Source organism: Lolium rigidum, chromosome 5 (assembly GCF_022539505.1).
Source record: "Lolium rigidum isolate FL_2022 chromosome 5, APGP_CSIRO_Lrig_0.1, whole genome shotgun sequence".
NCBI classification, from domain to species: Eukaryota; Viridiplantae; Streptophyta; class Magnoliopsida; order Poales; family Poaceae; genus Lolium; species Lolium rigidum.
In genome coordinates, this window is record NC_061512.1 from 149,268,070 (window position 1) to 149,284,187 (window position 16,118).

Consider the following 16,118-nt stretch of genomic DNA (forward strand, 5'->3'; position numbering starts at 1 on the left):
CCACGCAACATGGCAGCATCCTTCACGTGTCGCTTGGGGGCTCTGCCGCCACACACAACGTGGTCTTTTTTGTCAATTTTGCTCACATGTGGTCCTTTCTTTTGTCAATGAATTGAGGCAGGTGGTCTCTTTTGGCAAAATTTCGACAAGGTGGAAGGGAATCCTACTGTTTCATGGCGGAAAGCCACTGAAAGTATGCAAAACTGTGTATCTTGCTTTGTGTTTTCATATCAGCATAAGAAGCTAGAGGAGTATTATGAATTTTCTGATCCTAAGATCATGATAAAATAATTTAACCGAAATAATGAAGCACATAAAAGTCATGTAGACACATACACATGTGACTGTGATGCGAAAATATGATAATCTCCAAGATCATAAAAAATAACAAACTAAGTTATTGTACACCGAGCTATAGTAAGTTATGCCTTAAAAGAAGTTTTCAAGTTACAGTAAGTACAAACCACAAGAGATAGTATTACTAAGTAACTTCCATGCTTTGCTAATTAAGTCATTACTTATGTAGCATCAATTGATAAAAAACTCTTGGCACCATAATCCTTCGTTTTGTGAAAAATATACATCATACATAGAACTGACAACAGCAGTGGTAATTTCCTAGTAACTTATGAAGTTATCTCAGTGACGATATTAAGGATGAATGGAAAGGATCTATGATACTAGGATACATTCGTTATTTTTCAGTGTTCCAACACATTGTGTTACAGGGCCAAATGACACAACTAGTAGTATGACGTTTGCAGAGTTCACCAGCCAACTGCAGCAGCATAAAGGCAGGCATCGAACAAATCATTTTTTCTGCTTTCCTTTTTTACATTTTTATAAAACCCGATTGCTGAAAGCTCCCAGACATTGTGGGGTCTGGAAAAGGGTATTTCTAGGCAGTCTTTCGCTTGTCTTTTATTGTACAAGGAGGCTGATTCAAACTCAGGACCTCCAGGACACAAGTGGATATACTCTACCACTGCGCCAGGCCCGCCCTTCTTTTTTTACATGTTTATGCATATGAAAATTCTATGTCAAGAAAACATACATTTAAAAGGTAATCTCCAGAAAAAAAAGAATGAAATTAGGAGGGAACATATGCACAATCAAAAGATGAATCAACAGCAAAGAAATATGTCAATCATAACTCATAAGAACAAGTTGACCTAACTATCACGTAAACTCTATTTTCTCCTAATCAGATTCTGTATACCATGTTAATCTAGCACCAGTTAAGCTTTTTCCTGAATAACACAAAATTATAACTAGATAACTAAAACAGCAAGCAATGGCAAAGAAATTGTTACTTTGTATCCACTTCAACCTTCAGAAATGCACCATCAGAGTAAAGCATGCTAACACTAAAATAAGCTACGGAATACAAACTGTGTACAGGCATGCTCAATCAGACGGCATGATTTCTGTAGCATCACTTTACTCTTGATTTATCTTCTATTCATTGGGCAATAATGCAAAACCAATTCACTATATATTCCTCGAAACAAGATGATGAATAACAATCAAGCATTACATCCTAAATATAAGAGCGTGTATGATGAACAAGGGAAAAAATAGTGCGCTATAACGAAATAGCGTGGGTCTAAAAATACGCTATTAGCATGTTATAGCGTGCTATTAACGCGTATAGCGCGCTATAGCACCGAAATAGCGTAGCGTCAGCTCTCCAGATATGCTATAGCGTGCTATTAGCGTTGGAATAGCGCGCTATTTTTTTCCATGATGATGAATGGTACTTAAGTTAGGTGCTTAATGAAAGAGAGTGGTTTTTTTTCGAAACACAGTACAATCAAAGACGCTCACACATAAGCACATACACTCACCCCTATGAACACACGCCCGCACATCCTACCCCTATGAGCACCTCCGAGAGACTCTGTCCACGAAACTGATTCGGCGGGTCTTGAGATTGACGAAGTCACCATGTCGACGGGATGTCTCCTCCCACTGAAGAATATTCTGCTTTTATGAGACACCAAAGTGTCAAATCTGGGATTTGAACTCTGATCAATGAAAGAGAGTGTTGCCATGTCATCAAGCTCCAGATTAAGCTTTTTTACTCCAACGCAAGATACTCTACTTTAGTGCTTCAATCGTAGTCCGGTTTCGTTAGCACCCAGCTCAGGCACCCCTGCCTTCCAATCCTTAGCAATCCACAAGATTAAGAAAGAAAATATCGTCCAGAATCTGTTTAGGTGCGCATCCCCTTAGCCATTCCTGTCCAGTCCAACTACAGAATTTACACGCTAGCTCAGCAACGGTGTCTCATCGTCGGCGGAGGGCGCGTACAGCCAAAGGCATGGAGCAGGACATGGCTGTCAGCGCGCCACCAACCACCATCGAATGCTGGACTCCGTTTTTTCGCACGGCAGAGCAGGCCGCTCTCCAGATAATCTATTTTCTTTCAGTTTTACGAGCAGTTAAAAGCTGCATGTGGTCAATCTGTTGGGGCTGGCCTCGGCGACACACGCCGAACCAGCCCCTCCGGCGACAAACGCCGGTGCTCTCTCTCTCTCGCTCAGACGAAGGTGGAAGAAGACACAAGGTTTCCGGCCGGCGACGAACGCCGCCACGGGCGCACGAACGCCCCAAATCTTTTTAAGTTGCAATGGTTTATCTATCTACATGCCATCAGTACTTCTGATGCCATCCATTTCTAACGTAATTTTTCTATACCCGATAGTTGTACACTCGTATAATGCTATATTGTATAGTATTATAGGCAAATCGATTTTTGAAGCTGAACTGCACCGCTCGAAGAGCACAAGCGATCCTTGGATTGGAAGTGTCTATCTAGCTGATGGTTGGTATATATGTTTGAAGAGAACAAGACGGGCAGAAAGGCGATGGATGGGAGACGCGGGCGTCGCCGGCGTCTAACGCTCGCACCCGGGCCGGTCATCCGGAGTGTGTCGCCGCCCGGATCTCGCTTCTCTCCTCTCCGTGAGGAGGAATCGGATTCCGAGTCCTGCTCCTCGGAGGTTCCCTTTGAGGCGGCGTTCCAGGTGTTAGCTGAACCGACGACGGTGGGCGGTGCGACTGCGGCCATGATTGATGCGGGCAGGTCCGAAGAGGAGTTGGCTGCCGTTTTCTGGTCGGAGATCGGGTACCCTACTCCAAGGTCTAGGTTTTGGGAGAAGACGCCGTTGGTTTGGCAAGCTCCGTCCTCCACACCCGAAGGTACGCATGGTTTTTCTGCCGTTGTCTGCAGGGATGTGCCGGATGAAGCTCGCTGCGGTTTGGAGGCGGATTCGACATGCGGTAGATCATCTACGCCGCCGCTGGCTCCTGTGCGGAAGGAGACGGCTGCGCCGGCGCGACGGGCGTTCTCAGCGTCTCCGACGGGCCTGAGGATTTCAAGGAAGCTGCGCGTTGGACAATGGCATGGTCCGTTGCCGAGGCGAAGGATCACGCCGCCGCCGGTGCTTGGAGATTTCTTCCCGGTCTCCTTCCCCCTCGAGCGGACTTCGTCGGCAGCGGTTGGTGCGGATACGATGACTGAGGCGGAATCAGTGGAGGTTCAAACTCGCGCTGATCATGCGTGTGGGGCCTCTATGCATGCCAGGAGGTCTGGAGGTTGGGAACATCTGTGCTGTCGGATCCGGCACCTACGCTCGGAGGCGTGCCCTAAGTCGGAGGTCTCAGGCTTCAGCAACTCATCTCGACAGCCGCCGCCTCTACCTCCTGGTCGTCTGGCGCCGTCGTCCACCTCTGCTCCCTGGTCTTCGGCTTCCACCACGTTCCCGCGTTCCTTCGCTGCCGTGATCGCTGATCCATCGGCGGTATCCATGTCGGGGCCTCCACCGCGCCCGCCGTCGGGAGGACCTGCTGCTGCTCCGCAACCGCGCATGGCTGCTCCACAGCCGCGCCCGCAGCAACCGCGACCGGTGCAGCCTCTTCCTCAACATCCCCAGCCCATGCCACCCCAAGGTCTTCCCCGGCAAACTCTGGGATGGCTGCGGCGTTTGTGCCGGCTGGTGCTGGGCAGCCTGGTGCCATGTCACATGGTGGGAGCTTCATGGGTTTCCAGCCGCTTCAACCGCCGTCCCGTCAGCCTGGTCCTCCGGCATACTTCCCGGCTCCTCAGCAGCAGCAACACTTTCCCCATATGCAGCAGCAGCAGATGTATGCTCCGTCTTTTGGTCAGTTTCAGGCTCCTACATACCCTCCGTTGCAGCAGCAACCCTCGCCAGCGCAGGTTGGTGTGCCGTCAACTTCCAAGAACAAACGTAAGAAGAAAAAGGCCCCTGCTGCGGTGCCTTCGGTGGCGGCCTCGTCCTCGACGCCGATCCCCGTTCAGACGCAGATCCCGCAGCTGTTGGTGCCACCTCCCTTGCAGCAGGTGCCTTTCTTGGACCCGGCGTCCTTGCAGCCGCCCACAGTCTCTGCGGTGGCCACAACGCCTTTGCAGCCGGTGGTAGGGGCTGCTGCTGTTCTCCCAGGTGCTGGTAAGGTTAAGAAGGCGGTGAAGTGCTGGAAGTGTGCCGTTGATACTCATGCTACGAAAGATTGCAAGGTGCAGCACTACTGTCTCGTATGTGATAATACGGCACATCCTACTTCTAGATGTCCTACTCTCCGACTTCCAAGACCTTCTGCGTTTGTTGCGGCTCAAGGGTTTGAGGAGTCTCTTTTTCTAGAACTTCCAGACAGTGTGTATAAACCGCATCTTGTGCCTGCTTGTTCTCCTACGGCGCTCGTTAAGTTGGAGGGTCCTATGGTTGCGGCTTCGGTCATTGAGAGGCAGATGGCTCGCATTTGCCCTGCTCCTCTATGGAAATGGGAGGCCCTCGCACATGGTAGCGATGCTTTTCTCATTGGGTTTCCATCAGCTGAAGATCTTGAGAGAGTGGATGGTTTCCAAATGAAGGTGCAGTCATCGGTGATGGCGTGTATTTCACACGTTCGTTGGGCAACCCCAAGAGGAAGGTATGATGCGCACAGCAGCAAGTTTTCCCTCAGAAAGAAACCAAGGTTTATCGAACCAGGAGGAGCCAAGAAGCACGTTGAAGGTTGATGGCGGCGGGATGTAGTGCGGCGCAACACCAGAGATTCCGGCGCCAACGTGGAACCTGCACAACACAACCAAGCTACTTTGCCCCAACGAAACAGTGAGGTTGTCAATCTCACCGGCTTGCTGTAACAAAGGATTAACCGTATTGTGTGGAAGATGATTGTTTGCGAGAGAAAACGGTAAAACAAGTATTGCGATGAGATTGTATTTCGAGTAAAGAGAATTGGACCGGGGTCCACGAGTTCACTAGAGGTGTCTCTCCCATAAGACGAACAGCATGTTGGGTGAACAAATTACAGTTGGGCAATTGACAAATAAAGAGAGCATGACAATGCACATACATATCATGATGAGTATAGTGAGATTTAATTGGGCATTACGACAAAGTACATAGACCGCCATCCAAGCTGCATCTATGCCTAAAAAGTCCACCTTCGGGTTATCATCCGAACCCCCTCCGGTATTAAGTTGCAAACAACGAGACAATTGCATTAAGTATGGTGCGTAATGTAATCAACAACTACATCCTTAGACATAGCATCAATGTTTTATCCCTAGTGGCAACGAGCACAACACAACCTTAGAACTTTCTGTCACTTGTCCCGGGTGTCAATGCGGGCATGAACCCACTATCGAGCATAAGTACTCCCTCTTGGAGTTAAAAGCATCTACTTGGCCAGAGCATCTACTAATAACGGAGAGCATGCAAGATCATAAACAACACATAAGCATAACTTTGATAATCAACATAACAAGTATTCTCTATTCATCGGATCCCAACAAACGCAACATATAGAATTACATATAGATGATCTTGATCATGATAGGCAGCTCACAAGATCCGACAATGATAGCACAATGGGGAGAAGACAACCATCTAGCTACTGCTATGGACCCATAGTCCAGGGGTAGACTACTCACTCATCACTCCGGAGGCGACCATGGCGGTGTAGAGTCCTCCGGGAGATGAATCCCCTCTCCGGCAGGGTGCCGGAGGCGATCTCCGGGATCCCCGAGATGGGATCGGCGGCGACGGCGTCTCGGTAATGTTTTCCGTATCGTGGCTCTCGGTACGGGGGTTTCGTCACGGAGGCTATTTGTAGGCGGAAGGGCAAGTCAAGAGGCGGCACAGGGGGCCCAAACCACGGGCCGGCGCGGCCGGGGGTGGGGCCGCGCCGCCCTAGGGTTTGGCCACCCCGTGGCCCCTCTTCGTCTCTCCTTCGGACTTCTGGAAGCTTCGTGAGAAAATAGGCCTCCGGGCTTTTATTTCGTCCAATTCCGAGAATATTTCTTTACTAGGATTTCTGAAACCAAAAACAGCAGAAAACGACAAGCGGCACTTCGGCATCTTGTTAATAGGTTAGTTCCGGAAAATGCACGAATATGATATAAAGTGTGCATAAAACATGTAGATAACATCAATAATGTGGCATGGAACACAAGAAATTATCGATACGTTGGAGACGTATCAGCATCCCCAAGCTTAGTTACTGCTCGTCCCGAGCGAGGTAAAACGATAACAAAGATAATTTCTGGAGTGACATGCCATCATAAACTTGATCATACTATTTGTAAAGCATATGTAGAGAATGCAGCGATCAAAACAATGTGTATGTCATGAGTAAACAAGTGAATCATAAAGCAAAGACTTTTCATGAATAGCATTTCAAGACAAGCATCAATAAGTCTTGCATAAGAGTTAACTCATAAAGCAATAATTCAAAGTAAAGGTATTGAAGCAACACAAAAGAAGATTAAGTTTCAGCGGTTGCTTTCAACTTGTAACATGTATATCTCATGGATATTGTCAACATAGAGTAATATAATAAGTGCAATAAGCAAGTATGTAAGAATCAATGCACAGTTCACACAAGTGTTTGCTTCTTGAGGTGGAGAGAAATAGGTGAACTGACTCAACATAAAAGTAAAAAGAATGGTCCTCATAGAGGAAAAGCATCGATTGCTATATTTGTGCTAGAGCTTTGATTTTGAAAACATGAAACAATTTTGTCAACGGTAGTAATAAAGCATATGCATCATGTAAATTATATCTTATAAGTTGCAAGCCTCATGCATAGTGTACTAATAGTGCTCGCACCTTGTCCTAATTAGCTTGGACTACCTGGATTATCACCGCAATACATATGCTTTAACCAAGTATCACAAAGGGGTACCTCTATGCCGCCTGTACAAAGGTCTAAGGAGAAAGCTCGCATTTGGATTTCTTGCTTTTGATTATTCTCAACTTAGACATCCATACCGGGACAACATAGACAACAGATAATGGACTCCTCTTTTAATGCTTTAAGCATTCAACAACAATTAATTCTTTTCTCATTAGAGATTTGAGGATGTTTGTCCAAAACTGAAACTTCCACCATGGAACATGGCTTTAGTTAGCGGCCCAATGTTCTTCTCTCACAATATGCATGCTCAAACCATTCAACTCGGTGTAGATCGCCCTTACTTCGGACAAGACGAACATGCATAGCAACTCACATGAAATTCAACAATGAGTTGATGGCGTTCCCCGAGTAAACATGGTTATCGCACAACAAGCAACTTAATAAGAGATAAAGTGCATAATTACATATTCAATACCACAATAGTTTTTAAGCTATTTGTCCCATGAGCTATATATTGCAAAGGTGAATGATGGAATTTTAAAGGTAGCACTCAAGCAATTTACTTTGGAATGGCGGGAAAATACCATGTAGTATAGGTAGGTATGGTGGACACAAATGGCATAGTGGTTGGCTCAAGTATTTTGGATGCATGAGAAGTATTCCCTCTCGATACAAGGTTTAGGCTAGCAAGGTTGTTTGAGGCAAACACAAGGATGAACTAGTACAGCAAAACTCACATAAAAGACATATTGAAAGCATTATAATACTCTATACCGTCTTCCTTGTTGTTCAAACTCAAAACTAGAAATTATCTAGACCTTAGAGAAACCAAATATGCAAACCAAATTTTAGCATGCTCTATGTATTTCTTCATTAATGGGTGCAAAGCATATGATGCAAGAGCTTAAACATGAGCACAACAATTGCCAAGTATCACATTACCCAAAACATTTATAGCAATTACTACATGTATCATTTTCCAATTCCAACCATATAACAATTTAACGAAGGAGAAACTTCGCCATGAATACTATGAGTAGAAACCAAGGACATATTTGTCCATATGCTACAGCGGAGTGTGTATCTCTCCCATAAAGTGAATGCTAGGATCCATTTTATTCAAACAAAACAAAAACAAAAACAAAACGACGCTCCAAGAAAAAGCACATAAGATGTGGCCGAATAAAAATGTAGTTTCGGGGGAGGAACCTGATAATTTGTTGATGAAGAAGGGGATGCCTTGGGCATCCCCAAGCTTAAACGCTTGAGTCTTCTTGATATATGCAGGGGTGAACCGCCGGGTGCATCCCCAAGCTTAGAGCTTTCACTCTCCTTGATCATGTTGCATCATACTCCTCTCTTGATCCTTGAAAACTTCCTCCACACCAAACTCGAAACAACTCATTAGAGGGTTAGTGCACCATATAAATTGACATATTCAGAGGTGACACACTCATTCTTAACACTTCTGGACATTGCATAATGCTACTGGACATTAGTGGATCAAAGAAATTCATCCAACATAGCGAAAGAGGCAATGCGAAATAAAAGGCAGAATCTGTCAAAACAGAACAGTTCGTATTGACGAATTTTAAAATGGCACCAGACTTGCTCAAATGAAGATGCTCAAATTGAATGAAAGTTGCGTACATATCTGAGGATCATGCACGTAAATTGGCATAATTTTCTGAGCTTCCTGCAGGGCAGTGGGCTCAGATTCGTGACAGCAAAGAAATCTGGGACTGCGCAGTAATCCAAATCTAGTACTTACTTTTCTATCAACGGCTTAACTTGGCACAACAAAACTCAAAACTAAGATAAGGAGAGGTTGCTACAGTAGTAAACAACTTCCAAGACACAAAATAAAAACAAAGTACTGTAGGTAAAAACATGGGTTGTCTCCCATAAGCGCTTTTCTTTAACGCCTTTCAGCTAGGCGCAGAAAGTGTGTATCAAGTATTATCGAAGGATGGTGCATCAACATTACCTTGGGCCTTACCCTTACCTTTCTTATTGTTTTTCTTTCCCTTTGGTTTAGGAAATATACGAGTTTCTCCCGGTATAGAGGTGAATTTCAAAGTGCCTTCTCCAACATCAATGACTGCTCCCAATAGTTTCAGCAGGGATCTTCCGAGTGTGAGTTTTCCTGTTTCAACAACAAGATAATCAATGGATATTGTTCTCCCACAAATAGTTGTGTGCACACCTGCGGCTATTCCTTTAGGGATTATAGTAGAGTTATCAATGAGAGTTATCTTTTCTCCTCCTTCCTCAACTCCCCAAAGTTTCAAAGATTTATAAATACTTTCGGGCATAAGGCAAAATTCATACATAATATCACGAGTAGGCATGGAGTGTTCGATCACCGATAAAAATTTTAACGAAGGATCCCACAATGAGAGTTTAGAGTTCACTAAGACTTGTTCAAGACGATTACGAACGTGGCAATAGTTATCATTCAAGCGAGATGTACTTATCTCCGAGTATTTAATCTACTATATATGCTAGCGAGGACTGAATCAAAGTTATTAGCTGAATCATATGATGCAACCAACTTCTTTATGGCATTAAAAGCTTGATCCCCATTGCAATGAAGGAAATCTCCTCCCACTAAAGTATCCAAAGCATATCTATAGCGAACCATAAGACCAAAATAAAAATTACTAAGGAGCAAACTTAGAGTCATTTGAGGTTCGGTTTCACGATAAGAAGTAAAAATTCTAGACCAAGCATCCTTAAAACTCTCCTCATCCCCTTGTTTAAAAGTGAAGACTAATTCTTCAGGCGAAGAAGTAACAGGTTCAGAGCTAGACATGGTAACAAAAGCAACTAAAATTTTTTTTGTATTTTTAATATAGAGTGCAAGACAATAAAGCAAACTAGATAAAGTAAATGCAAGTAAACTAATTTTTTTGTGTTTTCGATATAGCAAACAAGATAGCAAATAAAGTAAAACTAGCAACTAATTTTTTTGTATTTTGATTTAGTGCAGCAAACAAAGTAGTAAATAAAATAAAGCAAGACAAAAACAAAGTAAAGAGATTGAGAAGTGGAGACTCCCCTTGCAGCGTGTCTTGATCTCCCCGGCAACGGCGCCGGAAAAAGAGCTTGATGGCGTGTATTTCACACGTTCGTTGGGCAACCCCAAGAGGAAGGTATGATGCGCACAGCAGCAAGTTTTCCCTCGAGAAAGAAACCAAGGTTTATCGAACCAGGAGGAGCCAAGAAGCACGTTGAAGGTTGATGGCGGCGGGGTGTAGTGCGGCGCAACACCGGAGATTCCGGCGCCAACGTGGAACCTGCACAACACAACCAAGCTACTTTGCCCCAACGAATCAGTGAGGTTGTCAATCTCACCGGCTTGCTGTAACAAAGGATTAACCGTATTGTGTGGAAGATGATTGTTTGCGGAGAAAACGGTAAAACAAGTATTGCGAGTAGATTGTATTTCGAGTAAAGAGAATTGGACCGGGGTCCACAGTTCACTAGAGGTGTCTCTCCCATAAGACGAACAGCATGTTGGGTGAACAAATTACAGTTGGGCAATTGACAAATAAAGAGAGCATGACAATGCACATACATATCATGATGAGTATAGTGAGATTTAATTGGGCATTACGACAAAGTACATAGACCGCCATCCAACTGCATCTATGCCTAAAAAGTCCACCTTCGAGGTTATCATCCGAACCCCCTCCGGTATTAAGTTGCAAACAACGGACAATTGCATTAAGTATGGTGCGTAATGTAATCAACAACTACATCCTTAGACATAGCATCAATGTTTTATCCCTAGTGGCAACGAGCACAACACAACCTTAGAACTTTACGTCACTGTCCCAGGTGTCAATGCAGGCATGAACCCACTATCGAGCATAAGTACTCCCTCTTGGAGTTAAAAGCATCTACTTGGCCAGAGCATCTACTAATAACGGAGAGCATGCAAGATCATAAACAACACATAAGCATAACTTTGATAATCAACATAACAAGTATTCTCTATTCATCGGATCCCAACAAACGCAACATATAGAATTACATATAGATGATCTTGATCATGATAGGCAGCTCACAAGATCCGACAATGATAGCACAATGGGGAGAAGACAACCATCTAGCTACTGCTATGGACCCATAGTCCAGGGGTAGACTACTCACTCATCACTCCGGAGGCGACCATGGCGGTGTAGAGTCCTCCGGGAGATGAATCCCCTCTCCGGCAGGGTGCCGGAGAGCGATCTCCGGGATCCCCGAGATGGGATCGGCGGCGACGGCGTCTCGGTAATGTTTTCCGTATCGTGGCTCTCGGTGCTGGGGGTTTCGTCACGGAGGCTATTTGTAGGCGGAAGGGCAAGTCAAGAGGCGGCACGGGGGCCCAAACCACGGGCCGGCGCGGCCGGGGGTGGGGCCGCGCCGCCCTAGGGTTTGGCCACCCCGTGGCCCCTCTTCGTCTCTCCTTCGGACTTACGGAAGCTTCGTGAGAAAATAGGCCTCTGGGCTTTTATTTCGTCCAATTCCGAGAATATTTCTTTACTAGGATTTCTGAAACCAAAAACAGCGAGAAAACGACAGCGGCACTTCGGCATCTTGTTAATAGGTTAGTTCCAGAAAATGCACGAATATGATATAAAGTGTGCATAAAACATGTAGATAACATCAATAATGTGGCATGGAACACAAGAAATTATCGATACGTTGGAGACGTATCAATCGGACACTCAGCTTACTATCAGTACATGGAAGGTGCAGGAGATACCACATAAATTTGAGCTTAAACCAGTTTGGGTTCATGTTGAGGGTGTGCCTTATTCTGTGCGTCATTTTCATGGTCTATGGGCGGTGGGCTCTCTGATTGGCACCACCTTAGATGTCGATCTTGTCACCTTGAGGAGTCGGGGTGTGGTGCGTCTGTTGGTGGCCATGTTGGATCCTAAAGTGCTTGAGAAAAGGGCCGATGAGAATGGTCAGCTATATATTGGGGTGACGGTGGTGCTAAAGATGAAGGGGTATGACTTCTTTTTCCGCCGTCGGCTCGAGGACTTTGTTCCGGACCCGAGTTTGTTCCTTATTTTTGGAGGCGCAAGGGTAATGATCCGGATGATGATGATGCGGCAAAGGACAAGGACAAGGAGGATACCGATGACCCTGCCCGGCCTGTAGAATCTCATACGGTGCATATGGAGGTTGATGCTACGCTTAGTTCGGGGGATACCCGAGGCTAAATCGGTGTCGGCTACGGTGCTTTCAAATGCCTTGATCGCCGTAACCCCTTTTAACCCCTTTCCGAGAACACCTCATGCAAAAGAAATCGTCGAGGCGGCGCGGATCAGGTCTCCTGGGTTGATTGCACGAATTTCGCCGGTCGCTGATTCATCGCCGGGGACTCCTAGTATGATGCCGATCGTCTCTGTTGTTAATGAGATGGACGCAAGCACCTTGCGGACTACTGGCTCGTCACATGAAGATGGGGCTGATCAGCACATGCATGCAGCGGGTCAAACTGAGGACGTCCTAGTGCTGGCTGAGGCTGCCAATCATGTGTACGTGTCTCCGGCCAGGTTGCTTCAGGATGGCTCGTCCACTCGGAGTTGTTGGTCAGGCGATGGACTCCACCACTGCTCCTACAACGACACCAGCTGCCGGCCCAACATGCATGGGGGTCATGGACGTGGGACGGGAGATGTGTGCTGCCACCGTTGGGGAGTCTTCATCGACATTATCTCCCCCGGATGGTGGCCATCCGTCGCCGCCTCCTGAGCTGACGTTGGAGCGGGAGGGACCTGCAGCATCACTGCCCTCCCATGCTCCAATGCCGGCGGGTGTTGGCATTGCCGTCTCGTCCACGGCGACCGCGACCGCGTCTCCTGCTTCCATGACGCCATGCTCGTCGACGGCATCCGGGAAGTCTTCAAGTGCGCCTTCTGTTGCGGCCTCGCCGCCCCCATCGCCCACGTCGGTGGCTCCTCCGCGACAACAGCCACCGACATTCCATAGGCGTAGCTCACGCCATGCTATGGATGTAGATGGGGCGAAGGCGACGGATGAGGACACTATGACGAAGGCTATGCGTCGTAAGGCGGCGATAAATCTCGACCCATGTGGTATGAATTCAAGTTCTAAATCTTTTTTACCTTTTTCGGATAATGTGATATCGTCTAAACTTGCTAGTGTAGGAGTCAGTTTAGGATCTAATAAAAATGATATTTCCATTTCGGCTAAAGCTTTGAGACATATGGAATTTGACAGATTAAGAGTCAATCCTAAAGTTTCAGCCAAGTCGGAATCCTCTACACATGATGAGGAAGAGCTGAGTGCCACATTAGATGGTCAGCTTCTTACTCATCTTGTCGGAGAGGTAGCGGAGGTAGATTTGGATGAGATGATGCTAAGTTCTGTTTATGATCTTAAAGCATCTAGTCGGAAATCCAAAGCTAACTCTGCTTCAAAAAAATCTAATTTTTCTTCTAAGGTTAAATCCACAAAATCTACAATGGTTGTACAATGAATGGTATGTTTTTTAATAGCAGAGGTCTTAAAGACTTGGCTAAACATTTACATATCGCGGATTGTATAGCGGATCATTGTTTAGATTTTGTGGGTATTTCCGAGACCGGAAAACGAGATTTCTCTGGGAGCCTTTTAAACCGCATCTCTGGTGGGGTTGACTTCTCATGGTTCTCTCGTCCTCCTCGTGGTCGCTCGGGTGGCATTTTACTGGGCGTCGGGATTTCTACTATGGAAGTGTTGGCTTGTTCGGAAGGAGATTTTCATATTAAACTCCACATCCGTAATAAAGCCGACAATTTCACATGGAGTCTAGTCGCGGTGTATGGTGCCGCCCAAGATAAGTTCAAGGCTACCTTTCTACGTGAATTGGTTAACCTGGCGAAAGATAATCCCTATCCTATAATCATAGGGGGGGATTTTAATTTGCTAAGGTTTTCTCACGAGAAGAGTAGGGGCCGTTTCGATAGCCATTGGCCTTTCTTATTCAATGCTTGTCATTGACGAGTCTGGATTTGAGAGAGGTTGAAATGGTTGGTCGACAGTTCACTTGGGCGAATAAACTTCCCGAGCCTACTTATGAGAAACTTGATCGCATACTGATGGATCCTGATTGGGAATTAAAATTTCCTATGGTCACTGTACGTGCTCTTCCTCGCATAGTAGGTTTGTCAGATCATGCTCCCATACTATTAACGACCGGAACGCCTAGAACACAAAGTAAACGCCAATTCAAATTTGAATTGGGTTGGTTACAGCGTGATGGTTTTCGGATATGGTTAAGCGTGTATGGGAGAGACCTGTATGCGGCGTCAGCCCCATACAAAGGTGGAATAATAAAATTCGCGCACTGCGAAAACACCTTGGTGGTTGGGCAAGGCATGTAGCAGGGATTTTAAAGTCTGAAAAGTTGCGCTTGTCAACCCTGATTGATGACCTGGAAGCTCTCGCTGAGACACGGTTGTTATTTGTTATCTACGCAAGAAATTGAACTTAAGAGTCAATATAATGCGCAGATGGCTTCCATGTTGAGAGAAGAGGAGCTGAAATAGTATCAACGATCAAAGGTACAATTTATCCTAGAAGGAGACTCGAACACAAGATACTTCCATTCTGTCGCTAATGGCAGACATAGGAAGAAACTTATTCATTCTCTTGTTCAGGATGAGGGTACGATTGTTGGGCATGAGCAACTTAAATCTTACATTACTAATTATTATAAGGATCTTTTTGGGGAACCAGAAGAAGGAACTTTCACTTTGGAAGAATCCAGGACTCAGGATATTCCCCAAGTATCCGCGGAGGAAAATGCCTTTCTTACGGCTCCCTATTCAGAGGAGGAGGTGAGAAAGGCGGTTTTCCTAATGGAGCATAATAAAGCACCAGGGCCGGATGGTTTTCCAGCTGAATTTTATCAAAATTTCTGGGACACAATCAAGTCGGACCTTTTAGCTTTGTTTTCTGCATTGCACGAAGATCAACTTGAACTGTTTCGTCTTAATTTCGGTGAGATAATCTTATTGCCAAAGGTTATGGAAGCAGAACGGATTCAACAATACCGTCCTATCTGCCTTCTTAACGTGAGCTTTAAGATCTTTACAAAAACCGCAACTTTAAGACTTAACTCGGTTGCTGATCATGTTGTGCGACCGTCTCAGACGGCCTTCATGCAAGGAAGAAACATCCTGGACGGGGTAGTAACTTTGCATGAAACAGTGCATGAGCTTCACCGAAAAAAGTTGAATGGTGTTATTTTAAAAATTGACTTTGAAAAGGCTTATGACAAAGTCAAATGGTCTTTCCTTCAACGGACACTCGGGATGAAAGGTTTTTCGATGAGTGGCGTGCTTTAATTCATAATTTCATTTTCGGTGGAAGTGTTGCCATTAAAGTCAATGATGATGTGGGCAATTACTTTCAGACGAAAAAGGGATTACGACAAGGTGATCCATTATCTCCTATGTTATTCAACATAGTAGCGGATATGCTTGCTATTATTATTGAGCGCGCAAAAGTGGATGGTCATATTGAGGGGGTAGTACCACATCTTGTTGATGGTGGACTTTCTATCCTTCAATACGCTGATGACACAATTCTATTCATGGAACATGATCTTGAAAAGGCAAAAAATCTTAAGCTGATCCTATCAGCCTTTGAGAAGCTTTCAGGTCTTAAAATTAACTTCCATAAAAGTGAATTGTTTTGTTTCGGCGAAGCCCACGATGAGGCCTCCTTGTATGCTGAACTTTTTGGCTGCGGGATTGGTCAGTTTCCTATCAGTTACTTGGGTATCCCGATTCATTATCGGCGACTCACTTTAGCTGAATGGAAACATGTCGAGGAAAGACTTCAGAAGCGTTTATCGAGTTGGAAAGGAAAGTTACTATCTCTAGGTGGTCGTTTGGTTCTCATTAACTCAGTACTAAGTAATATGGTACTGTATATGATTT